Source organism: Acomys russatus, chromosome 22 (genome assembly GCF_903995435.1).
Source record: "Acomys russatus chromosome 22, mAcoRus1.1, whole genome shotgun sequence".
NCBI lineage: Eukaryota > Metazoa > Chordata > Mammalia > Rodentia > Muridae > Acomys > Acomys russatus.
In genome coordinates this window covers 41,289,259-41,304,858 of record NC_067158.1, presented here as the reverse complement: position 1 = coordinate 41,304,858, position 15,600 = coordinate 41,289,259, and positions in this window count along the sequence as shown.

Below are 15,600 nucleotides of genomic sequence, written 5' to 3'. Positions count from 1 at the left end.
AAGTGGGTATTAGCTCTTAAATCCACAGACCTTAAGAGGCTTTGTAAAGTGGAGGGCTATAGGAGGAACCATGTATTTCCCTGGGTAGTGAAAATAGGACAGATTCTATGAGTGGACTGCGGATAAGAGTGGAAAAGATCATGACTACAGGTGGGGTTAAAGGTTAAAGGGAGAGAGTGAGGAGAGAGACAGCTAGAATTAGGGGACATTTTGATGGTGGTGTGAAGCAACCTTAGTGTAGTGGAAACTTCCTGGAATCTATGAGGATGGCTCCAGTGAGGACTCAGTAATGGAGGCTATAAAGTCTGAACTGGCCGTCTTTGGTAGCCAGACAAGGCTTCCAGTGCTGGAACTGAGTTACATTTGGGTGAGTTGGTAATGTAGGAGGTCCTGTGGAGATGTCGAAATGACCTAGACTGATGTTAGAACTGAAGGTCACCCTCTGAAATCTAACAGTGAGGGGTCCCATCGTCGAGGAGAGCTTCCACTTAGCTCATTGAATATACAGAGGTCAAGCTGGTGTGGGCGTGGAGCTTTCACAGCCTAGTTCTTGTGTCTTTGGCACAAGACTATGGCTATGGAAAGAGCCAAAAACTCAGACACAAAACTTCAGCCTACAATTAATCTCATCTGCAAGGTGTGCCCAAGCAATCATGGTGCAGAACTTGTGAGAGTGGCCAACCAACATCTGATCTAACTTGAGGTCCACTCCATAAGAGGAAGGCTATGTGCTTGCTTGGATGGCTAGAAATCTGAGACTGAATAGCCTAGTTTTGTGGTTGGAATAGGTTTGTCCTCAAAAATTCATAGTTGCTTGAATACTTGGCCCATGGGGACAGGTACTATTAGGAGGTGTGGACTTGTTGAAGGAAGTGTGTCACTGCATGAGCTGGCTTTGAGGTCTCCTTTGCTCAAGATCTGCCCAGTATGGAATTCCAATCTCCTTCTGGCAGTCTTGAATCAAAAGGTAGAACTCTCCTCTCCTCCAGCACCATGTCAGCCTGCACGTGGCCATGTTTCCTGCCATGGCAATAATGCAGTAAACCTCTGAAACTGTAAGCAAGTTGCAAATAAATGTTTTGTTTTAAAGAGTTTCTGTGGGCATAATGTCTCTTTAAAGCAATGGGAATCATAAGACACCCAGACCTAGGGTAGAATCAAACATGACTGGCATAAAAAAAAATCAATGAAATGATTCCTAATGATATTTTGCTATACTCATGGATCAGTCACTTGTCCAGTTGTCATCAGAAAGGCTTCTTCCTACAGCAGTAGGGAGCAGGAGCAGACATCTATAGCTAGACATCATGTAGAGAGAGAGAGTCTAAATTGGAGGTCTCCACTGGGTCCCACTCCTCAAAGAGTGAGAATGTTAAGGAAGACTGGGAGGAAAAATTGTAAGAACTAGAGGGGATCGAGGGCACCAGGAGAACATGGACTGTTGAGTCAACTAAGCAGGGCTCACGTGGGCTCTTAGAGGATGAAGAAGCCAACATAGGGCCTGCATGGGTCTGCACCAGGTCCTCTGTGTATATATTACAGCTATTAGCTTAGTGTTCTTGTGACACGCCTAACAGTATGAGTGCATGTATCTCTGACTTTAATCTTGCACCTGTTTGTGGGACTCTTTCCTCCTATTGGGTTGTTTTGTCTAGACTCCACATGAGAGGTTCTGCCATGTCTTATTGTACCTTGTTTTGTTCTGTTTGGCTGTCATCTTTTGGAGGCCTGCTCTTTTCTGAAAATAAAATGGAAAATGAGTGAATCTGAGGGAGAAGAGAGGTAGGGGGGGCACTAGGAGGAATTGAGGGATAGAAAACTGTGGTTGTGTCATATTGTATGAGAGAACAATCTATTATAAACTTAAAACATTTTAAAAAGAAGTGATAAAAACTTGAAAACAGAGACTTGATACCCTATGAGCATATACAGGGGGAGGTAATCCCCCTCAGGACAGTCATAGGGGAGGGGAATAATGGGAAAATGGGGGGGAGGGAAGAATGGGAGGATACAAGGGATGGGATAAACATTGAGATGTAACAAGAATAAATTAATAAAAAAATTTTTTAAAAAACTTGAAAATATGGTTTCAAGACATGGAAATTACCAGCAAGACTGAGAAAAGGATTGGAATTGGGGAAGAAGGATAAAGAAAGATTGAGGAAGAAGAAAAAGAGAAGGAGGCATCTCAGAATGGGGAAGAAAGGGAGAGACCAGGCTAGGAGATGGAGAGGAAGAGAAAGAATTCACTTGGAGGAGGACCAGAGTTGGAAAACATGGGTTTTATTCCTCATTTTCTTTGAAGATGATTTAAGCTCTGTTTATCATATTTCTAAAATGGGAAAAATGGATTTTCCCTGCAGGAATGTTCTCAGAATTAAGCCTTTAAGTTGAGAAAGCATCCGATAGATGTTACCATTTGATATTTACCAATTACAAACTACAGAGAGTCACTTCACCTCTGAACTCCCAATGTCAGCAGATGCTAGTGGTCCAGTGAGCTCGGGAATCTCCGGAGCTCATACTCTGTCTCCTCACTACACATCACTTCCTCCCTATAGTCTTGGGTGTTTGCCAACTTTATTCTCAGCTCTCAGTTTTTCTTCTCCTTCCTTCTTTCCTTCACAGACACAGTGTACTATCACAGGGCTGCTTAGTACACTGTGACCAAATGTTCTGACTTTACTTTAATTAGGCCTATCTTTGAATCTTCTAGTCTCATCTTAGCCATAGAAAATCTTTCCAGGTTTGACCTAGCTCAGACTCAATCACGATTGTCTCGGTTTATTTTCCCATGAAATCTATTAGGTCTTTGATGAAATGTTAATGATTTTTTTTCACATAAGAATTCCCATTCCTCCTGGGTGGTATTATAGCTTAAGGATGAAATTTACTCTATTGGTTCCTGAGTCATAATAGTTGTACCCCATGCTTGATACTACATTGAATGGTTATGGAACCCTTAGGAGGTGAGTTATAGCTTGAAAAATTGGTTTGGAGGGGTGAGGAGGGCCTATTATTATAGGCCAGCAGTGATGCTGCCCAGACTCTGCTTCCTGACTCCCAAGACCATGTAATCAGCTACCTTAGGCTTCCTCTGTCCAGCAGCAAGCCTGTTCCTGATTCCATGCCATTTCTATCATGACTGAGGGTATCCTTTCAAACAGTAAGTAAAAAATAAATTCTTCCTTATGTTGCTTCTTAGACATTTATCATAGTGGTGGGATGAGTAACTAATGTTGGTGGCTTTGAAGTTTTCTGGAGAAGTGCTAAGAAACTTTCTGTTTTCCTTCACCATCAATTGAATTCAGATTTGTTTATTTCTTGCAATTATTACTTAATATCATTATTAATTCTAAATACAACTTTACCCTTATCTTTTGAAAAGTATAATAAAATACATTTAACATAAAATTTGTCCTGACTATTTTAAAAATACAGTTCAATGATTTTCAGTTGACAATGACATTAGCTATGTAAGTATAATTATGGCATAATAATAAGTACATGAAAGGACTGGCTCCAAATCCTTGCTACTTTCAAAACTATTTTCTGGTACACAGGCATTTTCTCATCAGCTATATGAAGCCCTGTTCTGAAATCCACTGCCACATCAGAAAAGTTAGACCTTTGTTATTTTTTCCAGAGTTTTGGTTGTTTGGTTTTCATTTTTAGTTAATTTAATTAATTTATTTTAATATGCTTTTAATCAAAGTAGAACTAAATTATCTTTTTTTTTCTTTCCCTTTTCTTCCTCCATCTCTTCTCAGATACCCTCCATTGAATATCTCCCATGTTCCTCCCTACAGCTTTCAATTTGATAGTCTATTTCTGTTGATTATTATTGAGATACACATATGTTATACATATGAACATGTACATATACATAAATATACACAAATACAACATGCTGAGTACATTTTCTTCCTGTGTTTGAAGGCTGAGTACTCTACACTGGACAAACAATAAGAGAGCTCATCCCTGGAGAAGATAAATCTCTTTCTACCTGCAGTCATTAGGTTCCTGTAGTTTTGTCTGGGAGTGGGAGCATGGTAAATCCCCCAATCCCACATTAAGCCCTTTATGGTCAAATAGAGAAATATCATAATGATCCTAAAGGATAGGCCAATGAATTGTAAATCATTGTTTACACTAGAAAATACACTAAAAAGCTTCCTTTAATGGACAAGAAAAGAAGCTACCCTTCAACATGTGAACTTACTTGAAATCTAGATGAAACTAATATTTACAAGCTTTTCATCTTTAAAAAACTAAATTTCTATGATCTCATTAGACAGTAACTCTGTGATCTCTGTGTTCATTAATGGACAAAAGATGGATAGAGGAGAATGCCAAGAACTCATGAACCAGTTAGCCTGGCATACACGAGAGAGAGAGAGAGAGAGAGAGAGAGAGAGAGAGAGAGAGAGAGAGAGAGAGAGAGAGAGAGAGAGAGAACATCTCAAACAAGGTGAAAGGCAAGACCAACACCCAAGATTGTCCTCTGGTCTATACACATGTACCATATCCTATGTGCCCATTTTTAAAACACAAAACATCCATTCATATTACATATATGTGTACATACATACACACTTTTTATGAATCCTGGGAAATGTCAGGGTATGTTTCTAGGAAATAAGTATCATAAGTAAATCCCTTTCTCTTCCAATTCAATAGCACTTCAATACATCCTTGTCCACTCATTTTTGAGGGACAAAGATAGTGAAAAAATATCTAGATACTAAATAGTAAGCATTACTTGACCTAACTTATTTGTATCATCTTAGAAGTCAGACATAGGGGCACAGAACGTAATGGTAATTCCTAATGGCAGTTGGTGAGGTTGGGTGTGCAGAGGATGCATCCCAAAGGAGGTTCAGAACAACCCACCCACTCCATTCGTAAGAGGCAGAAGGACCAACAAATGACCATGGAAGCAGCAACTGGCATGCTAGGGGATTCTTTACAACTCCTCTTAATTACATGAGATACTCCCTCTCCTCAAAAGCAAAATAAAACATGCAGAACAAAAAGTCCAATGAGTATGAATAAAATTCCTGGCAGAAGTACTAAATGCAGCTTAGTGTAGACCCAAGCTGTTATGTGAACACAGAAGAGCCAGCAGATAGACTGCTACCCTAAACTGTAGAATTCAAGAAGACCACCAACAACAAAATAATGCCTAGATGATGGTCACCTATGCACGGCACTGCTGTTTAATAAAACAGACCACCATCAGAGCTTGGCATCAGACTGCTAAAGGTGCAGTTACAAAAGGGAAAAAAGAAAAGTGAAAGAAGTGTACATTGGATGTAAAGCTCCAGAGGAAGGAGAGAAAGCTGGCCTGACAGGCTCAGTAGATTCTTTTCTGAAGATGTGCTGCATAGCCCAGCCTCATTCCTCTCGTTGCTTTGTCCCAGGAAGTGCTGGGGAGCTTCTTGGCCTTCCTCATTTTCCATACTGAGAGCCCAGCTTTTCCCTGGCATCCTCTTGAACACTTAAAACGCTTTTTAGCACTCCTTTAGTCATAATAAAAAAGAGCATTTCCACAGGGCAGTGTCATGAGGCCTAATTAGTACCTGTAGAGAAACTCTGTGTTCTTCAAACAGAGAAGTACAGCGAGAGATTGATTTAACCTGAGAACCAAAACTGGAGGAAGAGACTGCTCGATTTCCTTAGAGGCACAGCCATCCAACACGCTGAAAGGAAATGGAGGCCTCTCCCCAGGGATGCTGCCCAAGGTCAGGATTTCATAGACTCGATGATGTTTTCCTAGTGGGATAGTGAAGTAGAACAGCTTTTCATTTCAGCAGCTTGGAAGACAGCCTGATGCTGTGAAAGGCTGGATACACGGGGATCAAATACTAATCCAAGGTGTTCTTCCCCTACCTACCAGAGCCAAATAAATCAGTCATTTGCAGCACTGGGTGCAATTTATTCATCTATGAATTAAATAGATGGAACTAAATGGCATCTAAAGTCCTTTTTGACTCCAGCACATTTATCATTGAAATTCCTGATTTTACCTTGAGTAGGTCTTGCGCATGCTGTCGCAGGCTCTGTGAGTTCGTATGAGGTTCAGGCCAGTTCTGTCTGGAAAAAGTTATTTCCTTGGAGTCATCCATCACCTCTGCATCATGCCATCTTTCTGCCTCCTCTTCTGCATAGATCTCTGAGCCTGAGGGAAAGAGCTTGATAAAGACATTCCGTTTAGGACTGGGTGCTCCCAAGTTTCTAACTCTCTGCACACGGTTCTGTTCATTCCCGTCTTCAACAAGAAGAAGCTTCTCTGATGAGGGCTGAGGGTGGCATTGATTATGGGTTTATGAGTATGTCATTAGAAGTCTACTATTGCTGTGTTCTTCTGGTAAAATAATTAGAGTGTGTGTAGGAATCACTAGCCAAACACACACACACACACACACACACACACACACACACACACACACACACACACAAAGGAATCTGTGTCTCTGTTTTGTTTTATATTTCTTTCTACTTTTCTTTTGGTTTGGGTTGGTTTAGGCTTTTACTTTAAGAGAGAGGGAGAAAGAATATGAAGTGAGCTAAGTAGATTCGGGAGATTTGGGGGGGAGGGTAGTTGGAGAAAAGAATACGGCCCAAAATATACTATATGAAAAATATTTTTAAAGAAATTCCTGATTTTTATATTAGCTAAATCCAATTTGATCAATGTCTCGGAGTAGGATCTAAGTGGCAGGTATTGTGGTAGCTTCTAGATCAGGTCTCCTTCTTGGCATGCATTCAAAAGCACAGGCACTGTAGAAGACAAAACATACATCCTGGGAAGTGTTTGTAACACAGAGTCACTAGCAGTGAAGCTCAGTCTCTGGACAGGAAATGGCCACATGAACTAAATTTTTACTGCTAGACAGTAAAAAAAAAGTACCCCAAAGCTTTTATGTTGAGGAAGTGTCTACAGAGATTTTGGGGGAAAGATTATGTACATTTTGTGTGTGTGTTGGGGGGGTACACAAAAAATTAGGGTGAGGTTTCTTTAAGGAATAATTCTGGTATAAAGACAAGAAAATACAAAAGTGTGGGCATCAGTAAAGATGTGCAGGCTACAGATACTGTGAGCCTGGAGGTAATGATCCAATACACTTTAATGTGATGATGTGTCTCCCTATACACACATAATTTTATTTTGTCTACCTAACCCAAGTAGTTGTGATTATTTCATATATCGGTCAAGATTCTTTCGAAATCTTTGTATCTCAAATCCATACAAGGTGATTGAAGAAATATTTAATTGAGCAAGGCAAGCTCAACCTTGCTTCATGTTTTCTGACTTGTTTATGAAAAGGAACACAGGATTCCCCACAAGGCAAATGACCTTATGATAGTGATTTAGTTTCCAGTGGGATTCAGTGTCTATGCCTGGCTTTGTCCCGAATGTGTTACAGAGAAGTACAAATAAGGAGACTGGAGAAGTCAGCCAAGTCCTCTCTAAAATTATCCCTGTCATCAGAGACAATTAATACTATGTACAGCACAGTATTGTTCTAGGAATGGAAGCCAACAGCGTTTAGGGGGAGATTTGCAGATCATATAATTTTGTAACCTGAGTTTATGGTTGGCACTAGTTTGAGTGTGAAAATTAATTGGTGGGAGGATTTGTGGGTGGTACAAATGAAGCTATTCACAAGGTTCAGACAATATTGCTAGAGGAAGATGGTACATATCATTAGCCCATTCTTGGGAAATTAGATCTTTCATTTCTATTTGGAGCTGATCAAGATTATCTGACTCTACAGAAGCTTTATGGACCATGTGTGTCTGTGTGTCTGCACATGTGCACCTGTGTCTGTAGGTATTTAGATTTTTCTCTTCCTTTCCACACCATGCACTGCAGGTACTGAGTAAATGTCAAACTATCACAGCCAGGCAACCTTTTCCGACTAAACTAATGGACCCTAAGATGAATTTACTCAGAATCCTTTGCTTTTTCTGAATCCTGAGCTCAGTCACACCTGACATTCTTCATGCATTTTAAGAAAAGCAAAGTCACATTGCAAACAAAGACTGATGTACTTAGGGAATGAGAAAATATTTAAAGTGAAAATATGATCATCACCTGGTAGAGTCAACTATTTTTTCAGTTTCGTGGCAGACCTGTTCTCTTCTCTGCAAGTTCTCTGCTAAGGTTAGGCAAGGAGATTATTCCATTTTTTTCATACCTGGTGTGCAATGGAACTTGAACTGTATGAGTAGTGGCCTCAATGATTCTGATGTGTCCTTCACAATTTGGACATTAGTGGGCTAAATGTTGGTGGCCACATTTTTGTTCTGTGTTCTTCACTGTTGTTTTTGTTATTTTTATTGTAGAAAAGTACCACCTATATAAAGCAAAACAGGATTTTTGAAAATACATTCATTCCTTAACAAGTCAGTTCCCTGTATCCTGGTTGGTATTCTGTTTCAGAAAAAGGCTAAGCATGATGTTTGATGAGCTCCTTTCTTGCATTTTTGCTAGTGTTTAAATTTGATGCTTCTCTAGGACTGGCTAATTCTGACGTCTGTCCAGCTCTAGAAACTAAGGGAGGATTTCATGAATCATCATAAGAAGGAGAGTCATATGCAGAAAAGGAGAGAGTTTCCAAGCAGAGCAAATATTTTCTGCAGTATGTGTGCCCACGTAGCAAGTCTAGATTATCAACCTGAAATCATGAGTAAAGCAAAATAAACACTCGGAGCATGTGTTGGTCTGGTATACAACAAGGACAAAAAAGAAGATCCCTGCCTTCTTAAAGAATCTACACACATGGTTTTGCACTGACCCAGAGATATCTCTGCAGTAGAATTTCTAGTGTTCAGAAGAGGATGTGGTGCAGTTCAGCTTTAAAAGGCAACTTGAACCTGGACACTGATCTCAGGCTTTCTGTTCTTCAGGGAGGACAGTCTGCCACCCAACGAGTTGCCACCTTGTCGTTGTTTCTGTCAGCACTTGATTTTCCTTGGAGTTCTACCAACCCTGGAGTATGACCTTGCTCAGAAAGGAAATCTGACTTCATTACAATGCAAGCTTAGCATTTTGCAGACACATTACAAAATCAGCCAGAAACCCTCGTCAGGATCTTTCCCTCATATATCCCCCCCCCCCAAAAAAAGAAAGACAAGCCAGGGGGCTCCAGAGAAACAAACTGGCAAGAACAGCTGCCAAAAGGGCACAAGCATCTGGGTAATGATATGTTTAGTCACTTAACAGAACTATTTTATCCTAAGATAGTCTAAAAATCCAATACACATGTTTATGGGAAGTCTCTTATTCTCAGTCTGAGGAAAGTGCCTGGCTAAATGTTCAACTGGATTAAACCTAATTATTGACATCTGGAATTTGTTAATGTTAATATTAACCAAAACATTTGACTAAGTGAAAGTGATATGGAATAAAAGTTTATTCTGAACACTTACTGTGATGTCAACGTAGGCAACTATACATTTTAATGGAAAACCTGCTAGGTTAAAAAAAAAGAGTATATAGATTTTAATAGCCATTAATTCATATTGATTCTCAACTTACATTAATCTTAAATGTTATACTGTGTTTTACAATGTGTATATATACATATATATACAAACAAACATACATACATATGTATACACATACATGGCATCCTAGGTAGAGAGAGCATATTGTCATGATCTAATTATACTAAACAGGATATGGCTTATGTGTTGACTTCAATGCATATTCATATTTTCTGGATGATAATAACACTAGAAAGGGCAAAAACTATAAAAGGCACCTACAATATGGCCTTTGCTATCTAATTCTTTTTGGAGTTCCAACCCCACAATATTTAAAAATATGGCATCCTATACCAGCCATACCTAATGGACTAAATGAGATAGGCTTGAGTTCTTATTATTAAATCTTGAAGATGCTGTTATAAAGTTCACCATCGGAATCAATATAAGGTAGTCCACATTTGCACATTTGCTTCTTTCATGGTAAATATCAACGGTGTCTCTGATAGAATGACAAATTCAAAGTAGTTATGTAGATTGGGAAATTCCAAAGCACCAGCCAGTATTGAGCTAAACTTAAGAACAACACTCTACCACAGCATTCTAACCCAATTAAACAGCTGTCCCTAAGGCATCCTTCTACAACAGTAATTGAAGCCAGTGACAAATGTGTTGCTCTCACGAAGGGCACAGTGTTAAAAAGCTATACATTCTTCAGTTATTACTTTTTTTTTTCCGTTGAAAAGAAAATGTTTGAAGAAGTGGTTAAAAAAAAAAAGTAAGGGGTTATGTCAAAGGGCATAAGAAACAAACAGCAAAGAGCCCCTAAGGACTAAGATAGAATAAATTGAAGAACAGATTAAATTCCACAAACCAAAGCATGAAATAAGCAAACATATATTGTAGCAGTATAGGCAATTTAAAAGTAAAAAATGAATAATATATAAAACTTCCATACAGAAAGATGTAAATGATCTCTAAGTTTTCAGTGGGAATAAGATGGATCAACTTGCTTCCAGGAAATGTATAAAAGAAGGGTAAAAAGGAATGTCCAGTCACTGACCCTGACAATTAGTGTGGTTGATATTATCAAGGGTATCATACAGAAATTATGCACCTCATGACGCAGGAGATGAAGATGGTATTCTGACATATTCTCCCAAACCCCATAACCCCACTCTATTTACAAGAAACACATTAAACAACCCACATTAGGGGCCTGCTATAAAAAAATATCTTACCAGTACTTTTCAAAACCACTAACATAATAAGAGAAAAGGTGCCTGGGAAAGTGTAACAGCCCAGAGGGTACTAAGAGAGGCAACGTATTATAACACAAACAAAAAGTTAGCTCTGCTAAATAATAATGTATAGCACGGGTTGGTTTCTTAGATCTCACACAAGTACAGGTAAACAGTAACAGTGAGAGCAACTGAACCTAGGCAGGCAACATCAAGACACTCACTGAACTATATTTGCCACTTTTCTGTAAATCTAAAATCAGCTAATTATCAAAGCTTTGTTGAAATTATAATAAAATGCTTTTGTGTGTATGTCTTAAGATGAAACTCTTTAGCTGTTTGTGACTATAAAAATCTTTCCCAATGTTAATGATGTACACAATACCTACAACTTATTTGCAAAATTTTTGTATAATGAAGGCATAGACACCCACTTTATATTAATTGTAACCTTGAATAACATGCTAGGTAAGAAGTAATGTTGCTTGCAAAGACAGTCGAGCAAAGAGGCTTTCATGGTCAAAGTGCAGAGAATGAGAGACTATGGAGGGTTCAAGCCTAAATGGGACATCTATATCACACCTTACCCCCAAGGCTCAAGGGAAGATGAGTCAGAAAGATGGCAAGAAGGGTGCCATGAAATACTGTCTTCCGGATACGGTTGCTGTACTCATGAACTCAGTGCAGCTATGGTGACCTACACAAAAGCTTCACAAAGTTGAGTCTACAAGATCAGTCGGTATTTCATTGGGCAACACTACTTGGACTTATAGGGTTAAGAAAAGAGGAGGATGACATGACACCTATTAAGTGTACCTGTGAACATGGGAGGTGATCTCTGGGGGTAGATATGCTCTAGATATGTTGTTTATATTGATAAAGCTGTCAAAGAATAAGTAAAATGTATTCTATTTTTAAAAGAGTTTGAGGGTATATTTTGAAGATGAAATTAGCAGGATAGATGAAAGACTATGCAGAGAATGTAAAGGAAATCTTTAAAGTTTAATTCCCTCTTCTTGTAATGGGATACAATCTATGACCTTGTGTATGTTAGGATATCTGAACTGTATTCCTAATAGACTATGAAAGAAATTCTGATGTCAGGATTTTCCATGGGTTAGAGCCTCAGGAAATGGAATGCTAGTATAAGAATCAAATGGCACTGGGAAGATTTAAAGGGAAAGGCTATTCTGAGGAAGGGATCATGATTCAGATTAGGGTGTCTTATCTCAGAATACTATGCTTAAGATACACACGGAAGCCAAAAACTCAACATGTTAAGAGTACTTTAGATGTGAGGTCTAAGATAAAGATTTAAATTGGAGAGTAATTATCATATAAATAAGATAAAATGATAACAGTAAACAAATGAATAATGAGAGAAAACAGGAGAAGTCTCTAGGGTCCTTCACTATTCAGAGATAAAGAAGATGAGGTATAAGGAAGGGGACATGGTTGGCCTTGAGGGGCAGCCTGGGTTTCAGAGACAATTGAGAGCACAGATATATCAAGATGGCAAGAATTCACATGATAGACCATCAAATGGAAGACATTTGCAAAGGGAAAAAAACTCATGTAGAATGTGCAAAGAGATTCCTTTGTCTTTGTTAAAAAAAAAAAAAAAAAAAGAGCAGGATATGACTGAAAGATGGAGTAAAAAAATTCATCTTTGAGGACTAGAAGGAAAAATATTCTACATTCCCACAAAGTGGAAAACAGCTTTCATTGTCGACAGTCTGACAATAAACACAGCACTATTTGAGGAATATCTAGAAGCCTTTTGCCCCAGCAGTAGAGACAATCACTTACTTGTTCCTGCTTCAAATTTTACAAGAAAGTTGTGACTTTTCATGAAACCATAATGGCTATAGTTAACTGCATGGTAGCCTACATGGGGCCCATCGGCATTCCATCCTGGGTGGTGAGGGACTCGTTCAGCCTCATACGTAACTGAAGATCTAGTGGTAGATAATGAGTTCCTCAGGCAAGAGGAGGCATTCTCTTCATTGGCATAGCCACTCGAAGTTGGCCAAAGTCCATGCTGATGCAAGCAACGCTAATTAAATTCATTCAGTCACACCTACAAAAGACATGAAAGTAGGCCTGGACTAGTTGGAAAGAAGGATAGTTCAACAAGAGAAGGGGAAAAGAAAATAATGGCGATGGATATATGAGGCACCAGCCAAGGACAATACAGGAGGTAAACTTTAAACCCCTTCCCAGATCTAGCCAATGGTCAGAATATTCTCCACAGTTGAGTGGAGAGTGTGATATGACTTTCTCACGTACTCTGGTGCCTCACATTTGACCATGTCCCCTGGAGGGGGAGACCTGGTGGCACTCAGAGGAAGGACAGCAAGTAGCCAAGAAGAGACTTGATACCCTATGAGAATATATAGGGGGACGTAATCCCCCTCAGGAACAGTCATAGGGGAGGGGAATAATGGGAAAATGGGGGGGGGAGGAATGGGAGGATACAAGGGATAGGGTAAACATTGAGATGTAACAAGAATAAATTAATAAAAAAAATCAAAATGGAAAAAAAATTGGCAAGGTTAAAATAAAAAAAAAAAAACAATGGCGATGGATCTGATCAAAATATATTGTATACATGCATGAAATTGTGGACAGAAGACCTCAAGGCCTGACATTGTTTCCATGTGAATAAGTTATATGCTAAAACAAAGTTCAAAACTATTTATAGAAATCCAATAAGGTTATTTTTAATTCACTGGTATAGAATTTTATATACAGATACAAAATAAGTTTAATTTTAGATACATTAGCATAGAATTTAAATTTTAGATTAATCCTCACACACAATATATATATATATATTTCAACTCTAATATGTGATATTGTATCCATACAACTCAATTATAATACAAGTATAATACAATACTTTGAAAGTGCTATTGTAGGCTGTTTAGGATAAGTAAGTTATACAAGTTAACATTAAGTTATTTGGTTTATTTACAGTTAATTTTATACCTGGTAAGAGATAGGGGTCCAGTTTTAGTGTTCTACATACAGATACTCTTTTTTTCCTAGAACCATTTATAAAGCAGTTATCTTTTATGTACATTCTTGATGTATTTTGCTCATTTGTCTGTTTTGAACATAAGATTGTTAAAGCTGTATCAGTGTGTTGCTGAGCCTTTTTTCTTATCCATTGATCTATATGGCTAGTTTGGTGTGGGGAGGGTTGGGTGGGTGTTTGGGTGTATGTGTGTGTGTGTACCATGCTGTTTTAGTTTCTATGGCTATGTTGTATAATTTTAAAATTATGTCTATAAATGTATGAGCATTAGAAGTCTTTCCATCTTCACTTTCCTTCTTCGGTATTTTATAATTTTCACTGTAAATGTATTTCATTTCCTGTATTTTTCTTTTGAAGCTAATGTGAATAGAATTATTTTCCTGATTTCTTCCTCAGTGGGTTCATTACTGATAAATGTCACAGAATTCTTAATTCACAAGAGAAATGCAATAATTATTTTCCTCATTATTTTGGCATTAAGAGAAGAATATTTTAATTATAATCAAATTCATATATAATATTCATAGTAACTTTCATTTAAAGAGCATATGTTTACTATTTTAAGAATTGTGTTTTTGTCTCTAAAATCCTAGAAAATAATAATTGTAGATGATGTTTCTCTACATGGATTATCCAACATATAAAAAATTGAGAGAAATTATTGAAGTGACAGATTTTACTAGTATATTAAAATGTTACTTGCCAGGTCATTAACTACTTTATATAACAGGGTAAGGGTATAGAGAAAATGAAATTAATCCTCAAGACTGGAATGTTAGAACTACTTTTAATTGCATATATCCAATAATTAAGAATTTAAGGACTTAAAAGCTGTCAATGATAAATCTACACACATTTAATGAAATCTCGGTTTGTGATGGTAACTACAGCGGTGTGGTAGCTCTCTAAAGGCAGAGTGTGACTAAGGAGCTTGTGTGTCAAGGATACTTGCACCAACTACCAGAGTGAATTAGGATTTGGCAAATTGGAATTTTCATTTCCCAGATATCACAGGTTAGTAAACCAAAAGATTAGTGCCAGATGTGGAATCCCTCCCACTGAGGGCTCATCAGAAAAAAAGACAAGACACCTCCAAAACAATAGAGGGTATTTTCATAGGTCTTGACTACATACTGGGACTACATGATAAAGCCCTAATGCTAAACACAGCATACACTTCAGTAACAAGAGATGAGGAATTCGAGTTGGTACACATCTGGAAGTTTCCTCTTTACTGGCTAGTTTTTATGGTGTCAGAGGCTACCAGCAGGAAAAAAAAAAAAAAAAAAAAGCACCAATAGTCTTGCTCAGCTATGAATTCTGCAACTTAACAATAATCACTGGCTCCCCAAGATTTCTTCATTGGTACAATAAAGGTATGAAGGTATGATTGTAAACCTAGTCAAAAACAAAAGGCTGGAGAAGATAAGGAACTTAGCAAAGACCCCGCTGCTATTAATTTTCTAAATGGTAATAGTATCAAAATGTCTTCTGCATTTTTATCTCTATACTCTGAAATAGTGGAGCTCTCAGCCTTCATCAACAAAGTTTCTTTTGAAGGAGAGAGTGACTACAATAGAGATTCACAACTCATCTAAGAGCAGAAAATAAGTAATAGTAGAGTGTTTATGCTTTAATGCAACAACACCTGAATCATCCTCCTCTCTAAAGGCTCAGGTAACATTGAGGAAGAGGAGGAAGAAGAAAATTGTAAGAGCCAGAGACTTGAGAAAGATTGCTGTGAAGTGATGTCTTCTGGAAATTATACAGCCATTGCACTAATGAACTTACTGTAGTTTTGATTACCTCTAAAAGATCTAAATA